Genomic DNA, 9019 nt, shown 5'->3' on the forward strand with positions numbered 1-9019 from the left:
ACTTTTTAGAAATCACAGTTATGAAAAGCTACCTAAGACAGAGAAGAAATATTTGACCAAAAAGGGTAACTAAATTTGTATTATTTTGTTATGTCCCTTGATCTATTTTGTGTAAACATTTATTTAAAAATATGTGTTCTTTTTGTTTGTTTGCTTTTTTGAAATGGGGTCTTGCTCTGTTGCCTAGGCTAGAGTGCAGTGGTGCCATCATAGCTCACCATTGCCTCCAACTCCTGGCCTTAAGTGATCCTCCTGCCTCAGCTTCCTGAGTATCTAGCACTACAGGTGCATGCCATCATGACCAGCTAATTTTTTCTATTTTTTTGTAGAAATGGGGTCTCTTTACGTTGCCCAGGCTGGTCTCAAACTCCTGGCCTCAAGTGATCCTCCTGTCTCGGCCTCTCCAAGTGCTAAGATTATAGGCGTGAACCGCCATGCCTTGCCTTCAAATATTTGTTCTTATAAAAGTCATACATGCTTTTTGGGAATTATGTTTGAGGTCTTGCTTGGCCTGTTTCACTGGAATTACCTCTTTCCCCCACATTTGGCTGAAAGAGTGGGGTTAGATGGATGCCGTATTTTGATCAGCTGACTTCCCTCTCCTGAGTCCAGCTGATTGAATCAAACAAGAAGCCTTGATTCAAACTGAGCCAATCAGCTTGTCTCTTGTGGATTTTATCTAAGAAATACAAAGACCCAGTCACGTGATGGTGGTCTCTGGAACTATGGGCTGAGACAAAGGGAGCCATGTTGGGGTCCTCTGCATGGCTTGGCATGCAGAGGGACTCAAGGGAATGACACAGATACCCAGAAGGAAACATACACAAGGGACGATGCACTCGGTGAGGGGAAAGACAAAGAGAATTATTGTCTTGTTTTATCTCTTCCAGATTTAAATTTCTTATGGTACCTGACTCTACCTCCTGCATTTTGTTATATGGGGTAGACCTGAATATTAGTTTACCTAAGATAGATTTAGTGAATTTTGATTTTTATAAAAAATTTTGGAGAATATAGAAGAAAATAAAAATTACCTGTAAAACTGTAGCCACCATAGGTTTCCTTAATCTGTTTTTTCCCCCCTATGGAAGTGCTATATTCATGGTTCTATGTAAAATTTCCTATCTTTTTTTTACAAAATTGTGAGCATTTTCCCATTTTGTTAATTCCAACCCTGGTTACATCCAACTCAGTTTGTCATAATCTGTCTCTGTATGGCTAGATGTGCCTGGAGAAAAATAGCGCCTTGTTGACTGGTCTTATTTTGAATTCATTGCTATTAACCATAAGTGGATGCTTAGTGCTGCCTGGAACCATACTGCATTTCCCTAGTTTTCTATTTGCTTATAACCCAGAGACAATTTTCTTCTTTCTCCTCTTTCCTCAGTGCTCCTCCCCCTTCCTCCTTCTTTGCAGAAACCTTATTTCCAGTTTTACTGGGATAACAAAAGCCACCAGAAGACACGTCCTGCATGCTACTGTGACCACGGCTACCCACCTTCTTGCTCCGTGCCTTCATACTCTGTCTTTCATACTGGGGTAAACTCTCCACACTGCTGGCTGAAGTCAGCCCTCTCCACTCCCTCACCAGTTTCTATCCCCTCTCACCTGTTCAAGGACATTGCATCAGCACCAGGCAGCTCTCTTCTGTAACATTGTGTTCTCTCTTGTTGCTTGGTCATTTCCATGAGCTTATAAATGCTATTATTTTTCCTATCTTAGGGAGGACAAAATATGCCAGACTCTGTATCCCCCTTCAGTTACTGGATCACTTCTCTGCTCCAGTGAGAAGCAACTCTTCTCAATAGTCATATCTACTTGATATCTGCAATTTGCCTGTCTCTCATTTCTGATCAGGCATTCTTTTTCACGGCGCTTACAAAATAGCTCCTGTCAAATTGCTATTGACTTTCACACAGCTAAAACCAGCAATGGATCTGAGTTTTCATCTTATTTGACCTGTTGGCAACATTTGACAGAGGCAATCACTCTTCTTTTAAATACTTTCTTCACTTGACTTTTAAGACACTACACTTTTGGTTCTGTTTCTATTTTGTGGACCCCTCCTTTTGAGACTCCTTTGCTGGTCCCCTTTTATACTTGTAACTTCTAACCATTGGTGTGCCATGGACCATATCTCAGATCTCTTTTCTTCATTTTCTATACTCACTTTCTAGGTGATTTCACCTAGTACAATGGTTTTATATACTATCTATATATTAAGGACTCTCAAATTGACTTCTTAAGTCCAGACCTCTCTCCTGAACTCCAAATTCACATACTCAACCTCCTATTCATAATTTCACCTTGAATGTCTAACAAACATCACAAATGCCCTAAATGTTCAATGGCACCAGGACTCAAACCTTGGAAGTCTCCTTTTTTTTTTTAACACATTATTGAGATATAATTGACATAGCTTATAATTCAACCATTTGAAGTATACAATTCATGGGCTTTTACTGGTATTTACAGAGTTGTTCAACCATTACCATAATCAATTTTAGAACATTCTCATTATCTCCTCCCCAAACCCCACATCTCTTACCTGTCACTCCTTCCCAATCTTCCCTTCACTGCCCCCAGACCTAAGTAACCACTAGTTTACTTTGTGCCTCTATAGGTTTGTATATTCTGTATGTTTCAAATAGATGTAATCATATAATATGTGGTCTTTTGTGGTGGCAGTCATAATCTTGAAAGACAATCCCAAACACCATAATCCAGAATGTTGAAATCCCAAAAGATCAAAATCTCTAAAGTATAAAAACCCTAATGTCTAAAATCCTGAAAATCACAATTCCAAAAGATTAAAATCCTGAGTGTTGGAACCCTGAAACCTGAATACTGGGGAAGCGATTAGTGTGTTTTAGTTGTAGGCAGGATAGTTGCATCATATTAGGTGGCACTATTACCTTGTTATTGTCTTTATTGGGAAATTAAATATGGTTTAAGGAGGTGTGTATGAGTGCCAAATTGACAAGGGGTGGACTTGTGGATTTAATTTTAGGTGTCAACTTGACTGGATTAAGAAATACCTGGAAACCTGGTAAAGCATTATTTTGGGGATGTCCATGAGGGTGTTTCCAGAGGAGATCAGTTGACCCTTGAATGACACAAGTTTGAACTGTGCAGGTCCACTTATACATGGATTTTTTGCCACCTCTGTCACCTATGAGACAACAAGACCAAACCCTTCTTTTCTTCCCCCTCCTCAGCCTACTCAATGTGAAGATGATGAGGCTGAAGACCTTTACAATGAACCACTTCCACTTAATGAATAGTAAATAGATTTTCTCTTCCTTACGGTTTTCTTAATAACATTTTCTTTTCTCTAGCTTACTTTATTGTCAGAATACAGTATATAATACATGTAATATACATATAATAATAGGAGTTAATTGATGGTTTGTTATCAGTAAGGTTTCTGGTCAACCATAGGCTATTAGTAGTTAAATTTTTGCAGAATCAAAAGTTATATGTGAATTTTCAACTGTGTGTGGGGGGTCAGTGTTCCAAACCCCTGTGTTATTTTAAGGTTAACTGTAGTGTATGAGTCTAAGTGGACAAGGTAGGGAAGATCTGTCCTCAGGGTTGGTGGGCACCAACCAATTGGCCAGGGGCTCAGAGAGAACAAATGCAGAAGGTAAATTAGTCTCTCTCTGAAAACTGGGACGTATTTTTCTTCTGCTGCTTCGGACATCAGAACTCCAGGATCACCGGCCTTTGGATTCCAAGACTTAACACAAGCACTCCTCACCCTAATCAGATCCTCAGGCTTTCAGCCTGGGACTGAGAGTTACACCATCAACTTCCCTGGTTCTGAGGCCTTTGGACTTGGACTGAGCCATGCTACCAGCATCCCAGGGTCTTCAGCTTGCCGATGACCTGTTGTGGGACTTCTCAACCATCATAATTGCATGAACCAATTCGCCTAATGAATCCCCTCTCATGTATCTGTGCACATATCCTATTGGTTCTGTCTCTCTGGAGAACCCTGCCTCATGCAGATTTGGTATTGGGGAAACTGAATGCCCTTCCTCCATACTGCATTCCTTACAACACAATGGAGATCTGTGAAATTGTTCTCTCACAAAAAGGCTATGATAAGTTTAAGTATATGAGGCCACTTAATGGTGAAAGATGAAAGTTTAACAGCTAATTATTATTGGTGCTGTGAAAGCAGAAAATTGCTTAACTGCAATGGCTAAACAATAACCAGACTTTCAAATGGACAGCATGTACTTACAACATTTGTAGACCACAACTGCTCTCCAAATACAAGTGTAGCGAGTCTTTCAAAGAACATAGAAGTGAAAATGCAGGTGAAAAATACAAGAAAACTTCCCTGCCAAACTATTCAATCACACGATTTCTGCCCCTTTACATATAGTGCAAATTTGCTATACTATGTATTTCATCTTTGCAACATTTCCAATACTGGAGGTAGAAATTGTGTAAAGATGTTTAGAGAGTTCTAATTTGTCTTACGCACTTTTTGCAAAATTTGACTCCATGAAAATCCATCGTGATGATGTTGACTTTGCATGTAAGCTTTGTGCATGTACATAAATATGTTGAAACTTCCTCAATAAGTAAAGAGTTATCCTTTTTGTACATCTCCTTTGTGAAAGATAAAATTTCTTGAGATCTCAGCTCTTTGGGCAATTGCATATGCAGTCATGATCTATTGCAGTTTTTGATTGATCTTGTCAAAAGACACAGGTTGACCATCATGGGTATTTCAGATGACCACAGTTACAAAGCTGGGTGCACCCAAGTATCAACCGCAGTGATATATGATATGCACTTATACATTTCACTTTTGGACCTATTTCTTTATTTATATGGTTAATCTGCTCATAACTGTTATACCCATGAAACTGTTAGTATACCTGAGTGTTTATGCTTGGAAAAAATGTGTGTGTTGAGGCAGAAGGATTGCTTGAGCCCAGCAGTTTGAGGTTGCTGTGAGCTAGGCTGACGCCACGGCACTCTAGCCTGGGCAACAGAGCGAGACCCTGTCTCAAAAAAAAATAATGTGTATATTATTATTGCCTATTTTATTGTGTAAAGTGGCCTATGAAGTGTTCTTCATGTTTTTATATGTTTCTCAAATAAATCTTATTTTAAAAATGTGAATGTCTTTTAAAGAATTTTAAAATTATTTTTTCCAGAATTACATTTTTAGGATTTTGATGCCTCTAAGAATGGAATTGCCAGATCATAGGGTAACTCTATGTATAGCTTTTTGATGAATTGCTGGACTATTTTTCAAAGCAGCTTGGAGCTCTTTTCTATCAGCTCTCATTCCATTGGTGAGTTCATCCAGTCCATGGTTTTAAATATCATCTATATGCTGAAGTCTCACAAACTTACATATGCAGTTTAGAGCTTGCCTCGAACTCCAGATCCATGTGACCTATTCATTGCCCATGACCATGTCCATCACTGAAATCCTGAATTTCTCCTTCACTTCATGCCCCTACCTCAAGCCTGCTTTTCCCCTTGTCTTCTTAATTCATGATGATTCCATTCTTCCAGTTGCTCAGGGCAAAAACCTCTTGACTCCTCTCTTTCTATCCCGGCCCACATCTAATCTGTCAGCAAATCCTGTTGGCCCTATCTTCAAAATTCTCTCTCCACTTGTCTGCAGTAGCTTCTCTGCTACCAAATCACTAGTCCAAATCACTGTCACTTCTTTACTGTATTTTTGCAACGGCCCCCTAGCTGGTCTCCCTGCTCCAGCCTTGATTACCCTTCAGTCTATTCTCAACGGAGTATCATGGATGAACTTTTAAAAACTCTCCAGTGGCTTTCTATTTGGGATTATGGCATTCAGGATTATATCTTTTGGTATTATGATCAGCTTCCACATGTGCATGCAGATTGAAAGTGCCAGAGAGTTTACATTCCCAGGATTAACCCTCATTCTATCATCCTCACTCTCAGGTGGCACAACATTGAATTATGTTCTAAACAGTGTCCAAAAGGTCTCAGAAGGACTCAGCCCTGGTTTCCATGCTCATTAATGAGCCTTTACAATTCATTTTCTCCCTTGCCTTATGTTACTTCTACAACTCCCTATTGATGCTTCTGGGATCATCTCACAAATAAACTGCTTATTTATGTGTCTGCTTCTGGGGAAACCCAGCTAAGATAAAAATCTTTGTAAAGAAATCTTTGCTTATATTTCTGTTTCTTAAAGTTACAGTCCTCAAAAGGGAAATACTGCGTCAAAAAGTGAATTTTTTTTTTTTTACTGACTTTTGAGTACTCCATGTCAAATCTTCCACCTGTATCTGGGGAATTCCACTTTATGAGTCTCGGCAGGAGGGAAGAGTTTATCTCTTTCAGTAGAGGCTAGAAACACCACATATTCACTTTGTAAGCTGCTTGAAACTGTGTCATGAACGTATGACCCAGGTTTGGCTAAGCAGATGGATCCATCCCAGATTGTGTGTAGGAGGTAGGGATGCAAAGAAGACGGAATAGGGAAGACTCTTGTCTGCTGGTGTTGGCTGTTTTAGTAACTTTCAGTTTCTGGAGACCACATTGGTGGTGGTGCCAGCAGCAATTATAGCATCCCCTGATGGTAGCTGGAGCAGCTCTATGAGGCTAGTGACTCCCATATTAGACAGCATAGACCTAGAGCTCAGAGGCAGTGGGCAGCCATGTCTTCATGCAAGACCAGATCTGTGCTGTGCTGTGACTTATACACTGTTACTTATTTCAGAGTCTCTCAGTCTAGTTCTTCAGTCCTCACCGTTGCGGTTGTTAACAATCCAATATACTTTCAATATTCTAATTTGCTGCTGAAATCAGCAGGAGTTGGTTTGTAAGAACACTATTGTTATAGAAATTTAAATCGGAAAGTTTTATAGGCACAGACATTCAAAGAAATGATGAGACCTGGGATTGCTTATCTGGCCTTATTAGGGATAATGGTAGCTTAGATTATTATTCAGCAAATACTCACCTTCCTTTTCCTCCTACTGTGAGTGAAGCATATTACCCTGCTTCATTGATGTTGGGCTTGGCCATGTGACTTGCTTTGGCTAGTAGGATGTCAGTGGACATAACATGAGCAAAGAGCTGAGATGTATTTGTGTAATGGTTGCCTGTCCCATGAACTTACCCTGTCACCATGAAAAACATATGCTGCAGCTAGCTTGGTGGTTCAAGGATAAGGAGAGGTATGTAGAATAACTTGAAAACTCAATTGAGCCCAAGCTAGATTAGCCAACTTCTGCCAATTTAAAGTTAGAAGAGCAAGAATAAGTGATTATATTAAGCCATCTAGTTTTGTTATGCAGCATTATTGTGGCAATAGCTGACTGACAGAAATAAAGTTAGTCAAAATTGTTGCTAGTCAGCAATAGGTTTCTGACAACATATGATATGCAGTGGTGACATAGTATATTAAATTATTCACCCTGGAATGTGGTGCTAATTGAAGCAAAGTGTTGGGGGACCAATTAGCTTCTGATAGAGACTGGTAGTAGACCTGTAATGTATAGTACTTACTGTTAAAGTTTCCAAACAGTTTAAAGAAATAGATTTATAATTATATAATTTATAATTATTCAATTTCCTGCTTAAGTCCTGGATTGAAAATCAGTGACTTTTTTTTTTTTTTGACTCTGTAAAAGAAAACATCACATTTCTTTCAGCCACTGGGTTAAGAGAGCCAAGATACACTCACATTGAGTTTGTGGGTTGCCAAAAGTCAATGTCAGTTGAATTTATAGACCTGCTGTGCCTGATTTAAAGTTTGGGCATCGATCAAGGAGAAGCAGGATGCTGTGAATGAAAATGTTGTTATATGGGAGGAACTTCTACTCCCCATAAGTTTTGTTGGCAAATACAGTGGCCCTCTTCCTCTCTCTGATGCTTTCTCCTTTGTTTGAAGGCTCTTAACAGCCCTGAACCAGGCTCATCTAAGGGATTCACTTGGCCAGGCGAAGCCAATTTGTCTTCTGTCCTGTCTTCACCCTCTTCTTTGTCTCCAGGGATTTAACTGTTTTCACATCTCAACATGCTCTTGGAACCAATTTAAAAGCAAATCTGTGACATGACAGAATGCCCACAAAAAGTTGCAAAACTTTGTTAATTTATATCAGAATGTTGTGTGTGTGTGCATGTGTGCTTGTGTTTTTGTGTGTGTGTGTGTTGTGTGTGTGTGTGTGTTGTATGTATGTGTATTGTGAGTGACCAGGTCAAAGGGGGGAAGTGATGATTTTAGATCAGGCTGATTTTAGCATGATGGGGACAACTCACTGAGATTCTGGAATCAATGTACCTCTTCAAACTGGGAGTAATTCCAACTGTTTGTTTGCTTGGTTGACTTGTCTGGGAAACAAAGCCTCACTTTGTGTTTGAATCAAAAACAACCAGTGGCATTATTATTCTAAAAGCCAGCAGATATTGGGAAAGAAAAGCAAACTGAAGTTATTTCTCCTCACTCCAAATTTTTTATAGTATATCTGGATTGGAGGGATGTGAGAAAAAGGAGGAGAAAATGAATTGGGGGTGAACGAGTTCAAGCCTGTAATTCACAAAGCAATACTAGATGGTTTTAACCCATTGGAATACTCTCAAAGAAATTTTAAAATTTGGTAGGACTTTGAGGGAAAAATTTCATTTATTCATTCATTTATACATTCATTTAATATTCACTGAATTTCTAATATGTTCACACACAGTATTTTAGGTACTGGAAATATATTGGTAAACTAGGCAAATTAAAATTCCCTCATATAGCTTATATTCTAGTGGAGAAAGACAGAGAATGAACAAATAAATTAAAATACACAGTATATCAGAAGGTGAGCTGTGTAAGGAGAAAATAAATCTGAATAAGTAGGAATTGCCAGGGTCTAGAAGGGTACAATTTAAGAAAAGGTCGTCAGAGATGATGTCATCAAGAATGTCACATTTATGCAGTAACCTGAAGGAGGTGTTGAAGTAGCCTGTGGGAAGAGTATTCCAGGCAGAAAGAATGAGGGCAAAGATCAGG

This window comes from Propithecus coquereli, unplaced genomic scaffold (assembly GCF_000956105.1).
Source record: "Propithecus coquereli isolate 6110/MARCELLA unplaced genomic scaffold, Pcoq_1.0 Scaffold192, whole genome shotgun sequence".
Taxonomy (NCBI): domain Eukaryota; kingdom Metazoa; phylum Chordata; class Mammalia; order Primates; family Indriidae; genus Propithecus; species Propithecus coquereli.